This window comes from Macaca nemestrina, chromosome 9 (genome assembly GCF_043159975.1).
Source record: "Macaca nemestrina isolate mMacNem1 chromosome 9, mMacNem.hap1, whole genome shotgun sequence".
Lineage (NCBI taxonomy): Eukaryota > Metazoa > Chordata > Mammalia > Primates > Cercopithecidae > Macaca > Macaca nemestrina.
Genome location: NC_092133.1, coordinates 134,939,648 through 134,956,891, shown reverse-complemented (window position 1 = coordinate 134,956,891; position 17,244 = coordinate 134,939,648). Strand labels below are relative to the sequence as shown.

The window sequence follows — 17,244 nt, the reverse complement described above, 5'->3', positions numbered from 1 at the left end:
TGTCACCATCAGGCCTGCCCTACAAGAGCTCCTGAAGGAAGCACTAAACATGGAAAGGAACAACCAGTACCAGCCACTGCAAAAATATGCCAAACAGTAAAGACCATCGATGCTAGGAATAAAGTGCATCAACTAATGAGCAAAATAACCAGCTAACATCATAATGACAGGATCAAATTTGCACAGAACAATATTAACCTTAAATGTAAATGGGCTAAATGCTCCAATTAAAAGACACAGACTGGCAAATCGGATAAAGAGTCAAGACCCATCAGTGTGCTGTATTCAGGAGACCCATCTCACATGCAGAGACACACATAGGCTCAAAATAAAGGGATGGAGGAAGATCTACCAAGCAAATGGAAAACAAAAAAAGGCAGGGGTTGCAATGCTAGTCTCTGATAAAACAGACTTTAAACCGACAGAGGTCAAAAGAGACAAAGAAGGCCATTACATAATGGTAAAGGGATCAATTCCACAAGAAGAGCTATCCTAAATATATATGCATCCAATACAGGAGCACCCAGATTCATTAAGCAAGTCCTTAGAGACCTAAAAAGAACTTAGACTCCCACACAATAATAATGGGAGATGTTAACACCCCACTGTCAAGATTAGACAGATGAACAAGACAGAAAGTTAACAAGGGTATCCAGGAATTGAACTCAGCTCTGCATCAAGCAGACCTAATAGACATCTATAGAACTCTTCACCCCAAATCAGCAGAATATACATTCTTCTCAGCATCACATCGCACTTATTCCAAAATTGACCACATAGTTTGAAGTAAAGCATTCCTCAGCAAATGTAAAAGAACAGAAATTATAACGAACTGTCTCTCGGACCACAGTGCAATCAAACTAGAACTCAAGATTAAGAAGCTAGCTCAAAATAGCTCAACTACATGGAAACTGAACAACCTGCTCCTGAATGACTACTGGGTACATAACGAAATGAAGGCAGAAATAAAGATGTTCTTTGAAATCAATGAGAACAAAGACACAGCATACCAGAATCTCTGGGATACATTTAAAGCAGTGTGTAGAGGGAAATTTATAGCACTAAATGCCCACAAGAGAAAACAGGAAAGATCTAAAATTGACACCCTAACATCACAATTAGAATAACTAGAGAAGCAAGAGCAAACACATTCAAAAGCTAGCAGAAGGCAAAGAAATAACTAAGATCAGAGCAGAACTGAAGGAGATAGAGACACAAAAACCCTTCAAAAAATCAATGAACCCAGGAGCTGGTTTTTTGAAAAGATCAACAAAATTGATAGACTGCTAGCAAGACTAATAAAGAAGAAAAGACAGAAGAATCAAACAGACGCATTTAAAAATGATAAAGGGAATATCACTACTGATCCCACAGAAATACAAACTACCACCAGAGAATACTATAAACACCTCTATGCAAATAAACTAGAAAATCTAGAAGAAATGGATAAATTCCTGGACACATACAGCCTCAAAGACTTCACCAGGAAGATGTTGAATCCCTGAATAGACCAATAACAAACAGGCTCTGAAATTGAGGCAATAATTAATAGCCTACCAACCAAAAAAAGTCCAGGACCAGATGGATTCACAGCCGAATTCTATCAGAGGTACAAGGAGGAGCTGGTACCATTCCTTCTGAAACTATTCCAATCAACAGAAAAAGAAGGAATCCTCCGTAACTCATTTTCTGAGGCCAGTATCATCCTGATACCAAAGCCTGGCAGAGACACGACAAAAAAAGAGAATTTTAGACCAATATCCCTGATGAACATCAATGCAAAAATCCTCAATAAAATACTGGCAAACCGAATCCAGTAGCACATCAAAAGCTTATCCACCATGATCAATTGGGCTTCATCCCTGGGATGCAAGGCTGGTTCAATATATGCAAATCAATAAACATAATCCAGCATATAAACAGAACCAAAGACAAAAACCACATGATTATCTCAATAGATGCAGGAAAGGCCTTTGACAAAATTCAACAGCCTTCCATGCTAAAAACTCTCAATAAATTATGTATTGATGGGACGTATCTCAAAATAATAAGAGCTATTTATGACAAACCCACAGCCAATATCATACTCAATGGGCAAAAACTGGAAGCATTCCCTTTGAAAACTGGCAAAAGACAAGGATGCCCTCTCTCACCACTTCTATTCAACATAGTGTTGGAAGTTCTGGCCAGGGCAAACAAGCAAAAGAAAGAAATAAAGGGTAATCAATTAGGAAAAGAGGAAGTCAAATTGTCCCTGTTTGCAGATGGCAAGATTGTATATGTAGAAAACCCCATCGTCTCAGCCCAAAATCTCCTTAAGCTGATAAGCAACTTCAGCAAAGTCTCAGGATACAAAATCAATGTGCAAAAATCACAAGCATTCTTATACACCAATAACAGTCAAACAGAGAGCCAAATGATGAGTGAACTCCCATTCACAATTGCTTCAAAGAGAACAAAATAGCTAGGAATCCAACTTATGGGTTTGTAAAGGACCTCTTCAAGGAGAACTACAAACCACTGCTCAATGAAATAAAAGAGGGCACAAACAAATGGAAGAACATTCCATGCTTATGGATAGGAAGAATCAATATGTGAAAATGGCCATACTGCCCAAGGTAATTTATAGATTCAATGCCATCCCCATCGAGCTACCAATGACTTTCTTCACAGAATTGGAAAAAGCTACTTCAAAGTTCATATGGAACCAAAAAGAGCCCGCATTACCAAGTCAATCCTAAGCCAAAAGAACAAAGCTGGAGGCATAATGGAACAGAACAGAGCCCGCAGAAATAATACCTCACATCTACAACCATCTGATCTTTGACAAACTTGACAAAAACAAGAAATGGAGAAAGGATTCCCAATTTAATAAATGGTGCTGGGAAAACTGGCTAGCCATATATTGCAAGCTGAAACTGGATCCCTTCCTTACACCTTATACAAAAATTAATTCAAGATGGATTAAAGACTTAAATATTAGACCTAAAACCATAAAAACCCTAGAAGAAAACCTAGGCAATACCATTCAGGACATAGGCATGGGCAAGGACTTCATGTCTAAAACACCAAAAGCAATGGCAACAAAAGCCAAAATTGACAAATGTGTTCTAATTAAACTAGAGAGCTTCTGCTCTACAAAAGACACTAATATCAGAGTGAACAGGCGACCTACAGAATGGGAGAAAATTTTTGCAATCTACTCATCTGACAAAGGGCTAATATCCAGAATCTACACAGAACTCAAATAAATTTACAAGAAAAAAACAAACAACCCCATAAAAAAGTGGGCAAAGGATATGAACAGACACTTCTCAAAAGAAGACATTTATGCACCTATCAGACACATGAAAAAAATCTCATCATCACTGGCCACCAGAGAAATGCAAATCAAACCACAATGAGATACCATCTCACACCAGTTAGAATGGTTATCATTAAAAAGTCAGGAAACAATAGGTGCTGAAGAGGATGTGGAGAAATAGGAACACTTTTACACTGTTGGTGGGACTGTAAACTAGTTCAACCATTGTGAAAGACAGTGTGGTGATTCCTCAAGGATCTAGAACTAGAAATACCATTTGACCCAGCTATCCCATTACTGGGTATATATCCAAAGGATTATAAACCACGCTGCTATAAAGACACATGCACATGTATGTTTATTGCAGCACTATTCACAATAGCAAAGACTTGTAATCAACCCAAAAGTCCATCAAGATAGACTGGATTAAGAAAATGTGGCACATATACACCATGGAATACTATGCAGCCATAAAAAAGGATGAGTTCATGTCCTTTGTAGGGACATGGACGCAGCTGGAAACCATCATTCTCAGCAAACTATTGCAAGGACAAAAAACCAAACATCGCATGTTCTCACTCATAGGTCAGAATTGAACAATGAGATCACTTGGACACAGGAAGGGGAACATCACACATTGGGGCCTGTTGTGGGGTGGGGGGATGGGGGAGAGATAGTATTAGGAGATATACCTAATGTAAATGATGAGTTAATGGGTGCAGCACACCAACATGGCACATGTATACATATGTAACAATCCGGCACGTTGTGCACATGTACCCTAGAACTTAAAGTATAATTAAAAAATGAAAAAAGAAATCTTTGATCATAACAAAAAATAAATAAATGAATCTAACAAAAGTGTACAAGACCATTATGGAAAATGTTACAGAAGTTGATTAAAATACATTAAAGAAGACCTAAAGAAATTGAGATGTATAACATTACAGATTAGAATACCCTTTATATGAAAATATTGATTATTTAGAAAATTTCAAATATAATACAGATTAATTAAATTCATATCAAATAAAATCAAACAAACGTTTTCAAAAAAAAATAAAATAAATAAAGAGCCTTAACTTAATCACAGCTGCAAAGTTACTTTGCCATGTAAGGCAATATATTTGCAGGTTCTGGGGATTAGGGTATGGACATCTTTGGAGGGCCTTTGTTCCGTTTACCATGGGATCTATAATGAACTTTCTGTTTCTGTATTTTGTCTCTGGCTGAAAGGACACAGCTTTGGTCCCACCAGAGAACTGACTTGAGCATGGTCCTGATAAATGTAGTCATCTTTTAAAAAAAATAACAATAATAGTGAAAATGGAAAGCTGGGTAATGCTCTTAGCTTATGGTAGGTTTAGCTGCCAGATAACTATTCTGTATTATGAAGAGACAACCCGTTCCTAATTCAGATAAGACCAGAGTTTGGCATCTGTCAAAGAAATGAGTAAACGTACAAGTTCTGAGACTTCTATGTCTTTCCCAAAATTCACCAATAGGCCCACTCCTAGATATGGAATTTTGAAAAACCTATAAATATTCTATTACTTATGCTAATGTGAGTGCATGAGCATATTTTTCAACTGGAAAGCTACCTGGGCATGATGAAGGTGAAGCATGAATAGGGAACTCCAACAAGAAGCCAAGTTAGGGGAAAATGGGATAGTAAGGTAAACACAGTCTGTTCCTACTAAATTTTCTCTGAATTCACCACTCATCTTTGCTTAAAACCTGAATTTATACTGAGTCTTCAGGGTCCTGCCTTCATGACTAGGCCAGATGTTAAGCTCTTTATGACTTCATGGTCTAGTATGTATTTATTTAAAGTAGGATTATGTAATGTTTCAGTTTGCCTGGGGAATTCTGGTTTATGGCTATTGTTCAGGATTAATCATCAGTAGCATCCCCTTTCATTCTCAAAAGTCCTCCTATAAACAAAACATGTTATGGTCACCCATTTATAGGGAAGACAATAGTATGAATTTTCTGCAGAAAACAGAATCATCATGTATTAATGTCGGGGCATTTAAACCAGAGCAACTCCATCTTGAATAGGAGCTGGGTAAAATAAGCGTGAACCTAACTGGGCTGCATTCCCAGTTAAGTCAGGCATTCTAAGTCACAGAATGAGATAGGAGGTCAGCACAGGATACAAGTTGTAAAGACCTTGCTGATAAAACAGGTTACAGTAAAAAAACCGGCCCAAAACCCACCGAAACCAAAATGTCTATAAGAGCGACCTCTGGTCATCCTCACTGCTACACTCCCACAAGCACCGTGACAGTTTACAAATGCCATGGCAACATCAGGAAATTACCCTATATGGTCTAAAAAGGGGAGGCATAAATAATCCACCCCTTGTTTAGCATATAATCAAGAACTAACCATAAAAATGGGTAATCAGCAGCCCTGGGAAGTAAAGGAATAAATAGCCATTCTTCATCCTTTACTTTCCTGATAAACTTGCTTTCACTTTACAATAGGGACTTGCCCTGAATTCTTTTTTGTGTGAGATCCAAGAACCTTCTCTTGGGGTCTGAATCGGGACCACTTTCTGGGAACATTAAGGCAAACATTGAGACCAGCTCCTATTATTGTCTCAGGCTAAGTGAATTAGAAATTAAACTTTCCTGAAGAGTAGAATTAGCCTTCATTGTTTTCCCCAATAACTCGATATACTCACGGAAAATAAAATAGTTTAGGACGACTTTAATCAGGAATAAAATGTTACAATCCTGGAGCCCGAGGCTAAAGGGTACAGCTGGGAGGATGAGAGCAGCACCAACATCAGGGCAGAATATTCTGAAATCAAGGAGGAGGAAGCAATACTTGAGTGTCCAGTTTTTGGTGATTCTTAGAATGGTCTCAGCCGTTGCATAGTGGAAGCCAGTAAGGCACCTAAAGGTAAAGCATGAAGACATGAAATGTAAGCTGAAAGCTCATTAGAAGGAAGTTCTGGGAAACAGGATCTCATTAGAATGGCCCACCCAGCATCATTATCTAAAAATATTTAGCATACAAATGTATTATCTATGGCTGGAACAAGTCAGAATTGAGGCATTAAAAATGGTAGGTGTAGTGGTAGAGAGTAAGTGTGTCCTATCCGGGCCAACAATGTGCTATGCTCATTTTAAGAGGTAGCATTGACATTTTAAATATATTTGATTCCATACTTTAAAAAAATAGTTTCTAATTACAATTGCTTGGGAAAAACTTTCATCCTTTGTAGCTTCATTAAGAGAGAAAAAATTGACCACATCTTCAAAAGTAACTGTTTGTGTCCATGTTAAGTCTTGTTGGTTGTCATGTTGGTGTGCCAAGGAGCACTGGGTAGCACCTGACTCTAATTCCAAACAAACAAATAGGCATCGAGGTTAGAAGAGCAGTGATGTGTACAGGGAGGGCCAGAGAAAGGTACACAAGATTCAATTACATTTAAAACTTATTACATAAAACCTTGACACCTCTAAAGCAAGCGAGTAAACAAACAAGCACACAAAATGAACTTTTCTCTTTATGACAAGACCTAAATGTCATCACTATGACAGGTAAAGAGACTAACTGAACTGAATCAGTTTGGGAAATTGGAAGTGGTCATTGAACAAATACAAACAGGGGACATTGGTTATGAAAGACATGGCCATCTTTAGGTCTTTCTTAATCAGATTTATATTCACAAAACATTGTGCTTATAGCATAAGCTCCTAAGTGAAAAGTTATACATGAATTGGGAATTCGTTTTGTGGTATTTTGTTGTATGTTTTTAATTTTATATTATTTTTTGTTCATGTTGGTTTTTCTGTTAATTAATGCTACTGAAGTGTAAGAATCTAACAGGGTGTGAAGGATTTATAATTCTTACCCTACCGAAGTCTCCAAGATGTCCTGAAATAAAAAGCATGCTTATTGAAATGACACTGTTGCTTATTAACGTTATTTGGCTATATTTTACAACGTAACCTTTTTCAAATAAAATCCTACTAATGGATACATAGTCCTATCTAGAAAGAAGAATTACATCAAAGAAGATGTGTTCAGAAACATTGATCTAATGCGCCATAGACTGTAGAATAAATAAAATAAGACTGCTTAAACTAACTAGAAAATAAAATGATGAACAACATTTAGATCATTCCAAAAAGTACAATTTTTTTTTCATTTTAGAAATCAAAGGTGGTCTTATTACGTAGGCAGTACCTTATTATTTTATATCAATAACCCCTATGATTAAACTAGAGACCAGAAATTTAAGCATTAACTATCACTCACACATTTTTCTCACTTATAAAGTATCTTTTTTTTTTTTTTTTGCAATTGATTCAAACAAAAAGGAGTTACTCTTAAGGACTGTTCTTGATGAATGCTACTGAAATTGTAAAAGTAGTCTTTTGCTATTTTTGAGCTATAACATGTCACCCATGAACTCTGAAGCTCTGTCGTTTTGTCTTATTGATTATTTGTTGTTCTTTCTAACAAAGGACATTGCTTCTGCACTTCCTTCATGAACTCAAAAGAGCATTTGGTGGCATTATAAAATGCATCCAGGTATTGGATTTTTATAATAGTTAATCTTCAAGGAAAGCATGAGAACTAAAATGTCAATCAGCAAGACATTTTAAAAGACATTTTGAAAGAGTTGTTCTTCTTTTTAAAACTTCATCATGATACAAAAGGCCGTAATCCTCTGAGAATCCATTTTTCTGCCACAACAAAAGAAACAACAATGAAGATAAACTTATTTCTTTAACCCAAGTCAAAACTGACTATAGAGAATTGCAATATGAAGAAGATAAATATTCACTACACAACTGAGTGAAAACTAGCTATAAATTCAGTGGCATCATAAACTTGGACAAGGTCAAAGTTATCATTTGGTAGATTGGATGGATAGTTTTAGCACTAATGTGTCCTGATGATAGTTTTTATGGTTTTTAAAAATTGTATGTATTTATTTTTAAAAATTAGTTAATTAACTAATTTCAATAGTTTTTGGGGAACAGGTGTTTTTTGATTACATGGATAAGTTCTTTAGTGGTAATTACTGAGGTTTTGGGGCACCCATCACCCGAGCAGTGTACAGTGTGCCTATGTGTAGTCTTTTACCCCTCGCCCCCTCTGTCACCCAGGCTGGAGTGCAATGGTATGATCTGAGCCCTCTGCAGCCTCGACCTCTCAGGCTCAAGTGATCCTCCACCTCAGCCTTCCGAGTAGCTGGGACTACAGATGCGCACCACCAAGCCTGCAACACCTTGTTCATTTTTTTGTAGAGACGAGGTCTTACCATGTTGCCCAGGCTGGTCTTGAACTCCTGGATTCAAGCAATCCTCCTGCCTTGGTCTCCCCAAAAGCTGAGCTTATAGGCATGAGCCACTGCACACAGCCTGATGATTGTTTAACTTCACTTTCCATACTTTCTTCTCTGTGGCTAGCTTGGTTCTTGCCACTTTTTGCAGTCACAAATTTTCACATCAGTATCTTCATCTTTGAGTATTGCAATATCATTCATAGCACCACACAAACTAGACCAATTATCTCCATATTCTATGGTAATTTCTATTTTTCCTTTCAGTTTTTGTTTGTTTGTTTGTTTGTTTGTTTTGAGACGGAGTCTCGCTTTGTTGCCCAGGCTGGAGTGCAGTGGCACGATCTCAGCTCACTGCAAGCTCCGCCTCCCGGGTTTATGCCATTCTCCTGCCGCAGCCTCCCGAGTAGCTGGGACTACAGGCACCCGCCACCTACAGGCTGTTATATTGTTCTGCCTGGTTTGTAACAGAATGCTTCAGAATTTCCATCTTGCTCAGTGGGCTTTCTCTCTCTGTCACGAAAGAGTTAGGGTTTCCTTTGATATGCAGGCTTAGAAATAATTTCTCTGCTCTTCATCCCAACAAAAACATTTGGTCTTTATTAAATGCAATAATAATATTTAACTAATTTAGCCACTATTTGTTTTGATCCCTTAATAATTTAGTCTGCATCAATATTTGGCTGGAGTTTAAGTTGCCAGGAGGTAAAGGCTATTTTTGTTTGATTGCTTTTATAAAAGCTTCATGTAATGCCATATCCTGTTAGGTGTTTCATAAAGATGTTTTATGATTGCATGCACTTAGCATCAGATACTGGTTAGGTGCTTTAAAATAGTAGCTAAATACTTTTATGTATGCAAATATTGAGGAGTTGGAAAAACGCCATCTTCATTCTCAGAGTCTACCAATTAAGATTTATTGATCATAAATATTTATACACTCATAGGTTAAGATGCTATCTTAATAGTCATAAAGTCTGGTTAGTAACATGGAAAATGTTTATGATATAATAAAAGTAGCCACTCTTCATTGAGTACATACTATGCAATAGGAACTTTATATAAATCACCTCAAAGTTTCTCAACCATACCTCCAGGTATGTATTTTGTCGTCCTCAATGTACAGTTGAGGAAGTAAAAGTCCACATAGCTTAGGGAGCTTTTCCACTGTTACTTAACTAATAGATGGTATTGAAGATTGAAACTAGGGCCTTAGACTTTCAAGTTTAAGACTTTTTACTTCACTAGCCAATATTAACACAATTGAAAGAATTGGAATGCAAAGTTTGCATGTGAAATGATGCATGGTTTATACAACAAGGTACAACTAAGAAAGTAAAGACTCGACATGGCAGTGAGTGGAACTATCAGGAATTTACTCTCTTTTTCAGAATTTTCTTAATTGTTTTTGCAAGAATTAACAATGGAAAAAAGAAAGGAAAAGTAAAAAAGAGCTAGGACAAGTTCAACATTGAGGCACTCATTTCTTTCACATGAAAGGACTTGGATTAATTAGATGAACTTTGTATAATTTAATTTTTCTTAGGGGAAGCATATAAAGACCTGCTCAAGACTAAGTAGGCATGGTTGTTAAAGGAAGCGAACGTCTCGATGACAACCTAAAAAAGAAACTGATAAGAAATAAGATGAGCCTCAAAAGACTGGTATTATTATGTTTTTAATAATGGAGGCATTAGCACTGCAATTGTTAGAATTTTATCTGTTCTATCGTGAAATAAGGATCTAGATAGTATGCAGTAATTAAAGATTGACTTTGATTTAGATAATCCATTTTAATTGCATTTTTAATTGTAGTGAAAATTTCATGAAGTACCATCTAAAAATGCTGATGCAGAAAGATTAGCTAATCAAGATCATGCCGTTATATCTGAATTACTAGAAAGGGACCATGAGTGGTTAAGTGTAAAATACATCTCTCAAGTAACACACGAGTCCCTGTAATCTCATCTCACCTTCTGGGAACAATGTATAACAAATTAAAGCTGGTTCATGAAATGTCATACAATCTGGCAGCAAGATTCTAATTGATGAAGAAACGGCTATTTTAATGATTCTTTAACAACCATAGAAAATTTCCAATTACTGGGAACCGTGACAAAAACTACCTTAAGGGGACAAAATAATTTCTAACAGTTTTTTTCAACCAACTCAGAGGCCCCAGTGGACGTTTCCTGACCTGTTCTCACTTGTTTTATTTAGTTTGGTTGAATGGATGGGCAACTGATTTATACTGTGAATGTTTAAAGAATTATGTACAAAATTAGAAAACATAACTTGCAGTTTCTAGATTTGCCTACGATTGCATTTCCCATAAACGCAGGGATTGATGTTACTCTTGAAATGAATGTTGACATGTGAATTTGTGTTCTATGGGTGCCCCTGCCCTCCGTTTTGGCCTCTGCATGCCAATTCCCATTGCAGCATGTATCACATTGTATTTTTGGAATACAAATGTATGTTTGGTCTCCCCCAGTAGGCCATGGGGCACCGTATGTGTTCAATACATAGTTTGATGCTGAATAGATTATTATGACTTTCATTTTGATTAAAATTATGGATGTTGTAATATATGTTGATCTTATAGTATCTCTATGTCCTTCCCACAAATGTGTACATATACATACATAGACACAATTTCATTGTATCTATCAATCTATCTATCTATCTATCTATCTATCTATCAATCAATCATCTATATATCTATCTATCATCTTCATTTTGGATATTCCAGACATTTCAGGGTACATCTGTAATCTACCTATGAGTCTGGTTTTATGTCTAATCTATATAAGATAAAGGAATTAATCCTATTTTTAGGCGTTGTATTTACAATTTAAGTCTTCCAGAATAATGACAGTAATAAAGTCAAGGTTTTGGTAAAATAAGAATTGCTATTAAGTAAGTTTTGAAGGTTGCTAGAAAGAAAGAATCAAGGACTTGGAAAGAAGAATTCAATAGAAAAAAAAAAGAATAATAATTCAGGGAAAATTCGACAAATGTTATTGGCTTGTCCTACATTCTGTACCTTCTCTGATTCTGGTGAAGTTAAAACCATATTATGAATGTATTTCCCATATCATGTTTTCTTCCAAAATGGATTACTGAAAATAGAAGCAAGTATAATGAACCTGAAAATTTTGGTTTAAGGAAAACAAACCCATAATAATTAATACGTTTCAGAATTTATTTTTTCAGTATCTACATTTGTTTCTCATCACATATACACTAGCATAAATGAAGTTTAAGAAATAAGTCTTTCCAGATTATTTTCACTCAAGTATTTGTTTCAGTGCTGGGCAAGGGTGATCAATTTTAGTTTGCATAAGAAGACTCAAAGGGAGATGATTAAAAGTGTGTAACTCTTCGACTCAACCCTAGAAGGTCTTTGATGAGACCCAGCAATCTGGAAAATTATGATATGATATTATAGAACGATTATATAACAATATTTTAGAAGTAACTGCCATTTGGGGATCACAGAACAATACTAATCTCAATTATGTTACCTACCAACAAATTGAATATAATTAAATTGTCTTCAAAATATATGGGTTGAGATTATTTTGCAACTAAAATTGCCAGGTGAGGAATAGCACTTTTCCATTTGCTGCTGAATGTGATGAAACACTGAACAGTCACAGAGGGTCTACCAGATGTCCCTTTGGGAGAGTGTTGTGGGTAGATGGACTGTTTGCGTGCACCCAAATTAGCCCTTTAAGAAGCTGTGTGCTAGAGGCCATTAGAAAATAATTTGTGCTGTTCTCATAAATATGAAGACCTTTGGAAATACCTCTGTGACACTGGATGCAGTTTGTGTTTGGGAAGTATCACTGATAAGAAATAATACTAAAAATGAACAACCCCATTAAAAAGTGGGCAAAAGACATGAACAGACACTTCTCAAAAGAAAAAATTCATGCAGCCAACAAATATATGACAAATAGCTCAACATCACTGATCATTAGAGAAATGCAAATCAAAACCCCAATGAGATGCCATCTCACTCCAGTCAGAACTGCCATTATTAAAAAGTCAAGAAACAAGGCCTGGCACGGTGACTCACACCTGTAATCCTAGCACTTTGGGAGGCCGAGGCAGGTGGATCACCTGAGGTCAGGAGTTCGAGACCAGCCTGGCCAAGATGGCCAAACCCCACCTCTAGTAAAAATACAAAAATTAGCTGGGCGTGGTGGTGGGCGCCTATGATCCCAGCTACTTGAGAGGCTAAAGCAGTAGAATTGCCTGAACCGGGCACAGAGGTTGCAATAAGCCAAGATCATGCCACCGCTTCACTCCAGCCTGGACGAAAGAGTGAAATTCTGTCTCAAAAAAAAAAAAAAAAGTTAAAAAACAACAGATGCTGGTGAGGTTGTGGAGAAATAAGAACACTTTTACACTGTTGGTGGGAATGTAAATTAGTTCAACCATTGTAGAAGACAGTGTGGTGATTCCTCAAAGATATAAAACGAGAAATACTATTTGACCCAGCAATCCCATTACTGGGTATATACCCAGAGGAATATAAATCGTTCTATTACAAAGACACATGCATGTGTTGTTCATTGTTCACAATAGCAAAGACATGGAATCAACCCAAATGCCCGACAACGGTAGACTGGATAAAGAAAATATGGTACCTATACACCATGGAATACTATGCAGCCATAAAAAGGAATGAGATCATGTCCTTTGCAGGGATATGGATGGAGCTGGAAGTCCTTATCCTCAGCAAACTACTGCAGGAAGAGAAAGACAAACACCATGTGTTCTCACTTATAAATGGGAGCTGAACAATGAGAACACATAGACACAGGGAGGGGAACAAGCACTGTTGGGGGGTTGGGTGCGGAGAGGAAGAGAATTAGGAAAAATAGCTAATGCATGCTGGGCATGATAACTAGGTGATGGCTTGATAGATGCAGCAAATCACCATGGCACACATTTACCTATGGAACAAACCTGCACATCCTGCAGAACTTAAGATAAAAAGTAAAAAATTAAAAAAATTAAGATATCCCCCAGAACTTAAGATAAAAATTAAAATTACAAAAATAGTACTTATGTTAATGTAAGAAAATCAATCGCAGCTTAAAAATAAGTTAAAAAAAGGAAGACATGTTACATTTCATATTGGTAAGGAATTCAATATAGGTAAATGAGATATTTTGACAAAAAGATGATGTATAAGCAGGCATTTGCCTCCTCTCTCACAAAAGAGGAAAGAAGTGACAAAAAAGAAAAAAGAGAAAAGGAAAATTGGTAAAACCTCCTTTAACCTTGAGACTGTAAGGGGAATCCACATACTACAGATTTTAAACAATTTCTGATATCATTTCTATAAAGTCAGATTATTTTCTTCTTTATTTATTTTGATACACATTTACTGACTAGCTGTTATGTTATGCATGTAGAATAAATTCATTCTCATACCACAGATTTTTAAGGACTTTCTGCTGTACTCTGTATAGATTAAGTCATATCACTTACTTCAACAAATATTTATTGAGTATTTATTATGGGCAAGCAGAAATCCAGCATGCTCAGAAAGTGGCTGTTGTTAGAGGAAATAAATGGAGATACCTTTGCAAAACTCTGTTAATATCCTGATACAGAAAAAAGAAGGCTGCTGTGAGGTTGGAGGCCAGAAAGCAGAGGCACGTCTTCATCTGGTGCTTGTTTATCTAGCACAGATGACTTATTTCGGGATTGCTTTGTCTGGCAGGAAGCTTAAGAAAAAACAAACCAAAACAAAATGTTGCCAAAGGGACTTTGAGACTTTGATCCAGTAGGTTCACCATGATTTGAGGAACACTTTCGAGAGTTAGAGAATTGGAGAAGCTTCAAAATCAGAGTGTGACTGAGAAATCCTCAATCTTTTCAGGCAGCACCTCTAGGCAACACACAAGCACACACACAGGCGCATGCCCACGTGCAAACACACACACTCTCACACACACTCACATACATGCACACGTACAAACACACACTCATACACGTGTACACACACAAGCACACACACGGTAGCATTTACGTTTACATTTATACTAGTTATTTGTGAGTGGGTTCTTTTTTATCCATATGCTATACAGACATGTGTTATCCGTGTATTTTTCTGAATGATTTGAAGTAACACACACACACAGGATTCTTTAGAGTATGCGTAATTTTCTGCATTCTAGTTTCTCTTACTAAACTACATTGTGCAAATCCTTCTAGTTCAATTGATATGATTTATTTGACTGTACATGACCACATGATATTTCTGGGTACAAATTCATCATAATGTATTCCTATGGATGAGTTATTCCCTTTTCATTTGTTTATTTCCTCATTGCACTAGTCCTATCATGGCTGTAAAAAGGCACCCTGCACATGTATAATTTAATGCTTGTAGGTTTTTTTTTTTATTTTAAGGAGAGAGGTTTCCTGGGTGGGATTTGGAGGTCAAATATTGCAATGATTTTCTAAGGCTGCTGTAACAGGGAACCACGGAAAACAGACATTTACCCTCTTATAGCTCTGGAAGCTGGAAGCGTAAACTCAGCATGTCACCAAGGCCATGCTTCCTCTGAGACACTGGTTGGAGCCTTCCTTGCCTCCTTCTACCTTGTCATAGTGGCCACCAAATGTTGGCATTCCTTGGATTGCAGTTGCGACACTTCAATCTCTGCCTCCATCATCACATGGCATTCTTCCATGTCTGCCTCTGACCCTGATCCCTTAGTAGGACCCCAGTAACATTGGATTAGAGGCCCACCCTACTTAAGTATAACCCATCTTAATTACATCTGCAAACGACAGATGTCCGGTTCACAGGTACCAGGTATTAGGATGTCAGCATATCACTTTGGGAGACACCATTAAATCGATAACAAATACATATGTTAATTTATCAAATTTAATACATGTGGCCAGATGTTCTTCTAAGTGACTATAGCATTCACATGTACACTAGTTATTGACGAGTGGGAACTTTTTATCTATAGGTTATGCAGATACGTGATATCCATATATTTTTCTAAACAATGTGATATAATATTAGTTACTGTAATTTCTATTTATTTAATTAGTTGTGAGCTTACCTATCTTTTCATTTTTTGTTGCTCTTTATGAACTAATGCTCATATCCTCCTTATCTTGTTTAGGACAATTTATAAGTATTTTTTTATAATGTATGTCATAACTCCCTTCATCATCTTTGTTTTGTAAATCATTTTTCCAAAAATATTTCTCCACTGGCTTTGTGTATGGTACCTTTTGCAATATATTCATAACTTGTTTTTAAATTATATCAATTTTCTATTAGTTTTGTATTTATCCCATATGTTTTCATCTCTGTTCCTTCTTTCCTGCTGTCTTTTGGATTAATCAAATACTTTTTGTTTTCCTTTTAGTTTGTTGACTTTTTAAATCTATGGTTTCTTTGCATTTTAAAAAACATGTTCTTTTACTTTAAGTTCTTGAATACATGTGTTGAACGTGAAGATTTGTTACATAGTTATTAACGCGTCATGGTGCTTTGCTGCATCGATCAACCCGTCACCTAGGTTTTAAGCCCTTCATGAATTAGGTATTTGATCATTTACATCAGATAAGTGAGGATATGCTTAAAATACAAAAAAAAAAAAAAAAAATTACAAGTCGATATGAAAAAGGCAACCCACTTTTTTAAAAAGGGCAAATAGGCCGGGCATGGTGGCTCATACATATAATCCCAGCACTTTGGAAGGCCGAGGTGGCAGATCACTTGAGGTCAGGAGTTCGAGACCAGCCTGGCCAACATGGTGAAACCCCATCTCTACTAAAAGTACACACACACACACACACACACACACACACACAAAAGCTGGGAGTGGTGGTGCATCCCTGTAGCCTCCACCTACTCAGGAGGATGAGGTAGGAGAATTGCTTGAAGCCGGGAGGTGGAGATTGCAGTGAGCTGACATTATGCCACTGCACTCCAGCCTGGGTGACAGAGTAAGATTTCATTTAAAAAAAAAAAAAAGGCAAATAGTGTAACTAGGTATAGTAAAAACATTTAAAAAGAAGAATAAAATATTTCAAATTAATTAATATTAAAACCAAAACAAGATACGTTCTTTCCTCTTAAATGAGTGTTGATTAAAATAATAACCTGTTCTTAAGGGTTTAAGGAATCATTCTCGTATACTACTGGTGATAGTTGTAAGATCAATTTTAATTAAACACTATTTTAGGATGCAATTTTGAAACACTTTTATATTTATAAACTTTCATCAAGAAATGCCACCTTAAAGAGCTTAATTAAAGGAACTAACCAAGGATATTACTGCAGTTTTTACTGCAATAATTAAATATTAAACAAAAGAAATCATGAAAACATCAAAATAAAGGAGAATGACTAAATAAACTATATCACAATCATGCAATGAAATACTAGTCAATGTTTATAATGTTGTATAGAAATATAGTTATCATATCTTGAAGTCTGAGATCTGGTGCTACACAAAAATTAGATTATAAATCACTATCTATAATATTTATAACACTGAATATACATGTACATAAAAAAGGATATTCAATGATAAAAATATATTTTCCCTTCTCCAGATTGATCTATAACTCCAGTGCA

The 17,244-nt window shown here is 36.3% G+C and overlaps 1 long non-coding RNA gene across 4 annotated transcripts in view; it reads right to left on the bottom strand.

Moving 5' to 3' along the window:
• Positions 1-5,820: 5,820 nt before the first annotated feature.
• The window catches only part of LOC139356424 (uncharacterized), a 30,395-nt gene continuing 18,971 nt past the window's right edge, over positions 5,821-17,244 (bottom strand). For 2 of the 4 annotated variants that reach the window (XR_011608295.1, XR_011608294.1), the window contains exon 6: positions 5,821-6,208. This is a non-coding gene — a long non-coding RNA (uncharacterized lncRNA). Of the gene's footprint in view, positions 6,209-7,604; positions 8,011-17,244 lie in introns of those variants that run through there. The other 2 variants (XR_011608293.1, XR_011608296.1) reach the window with 2 other exon arrangements.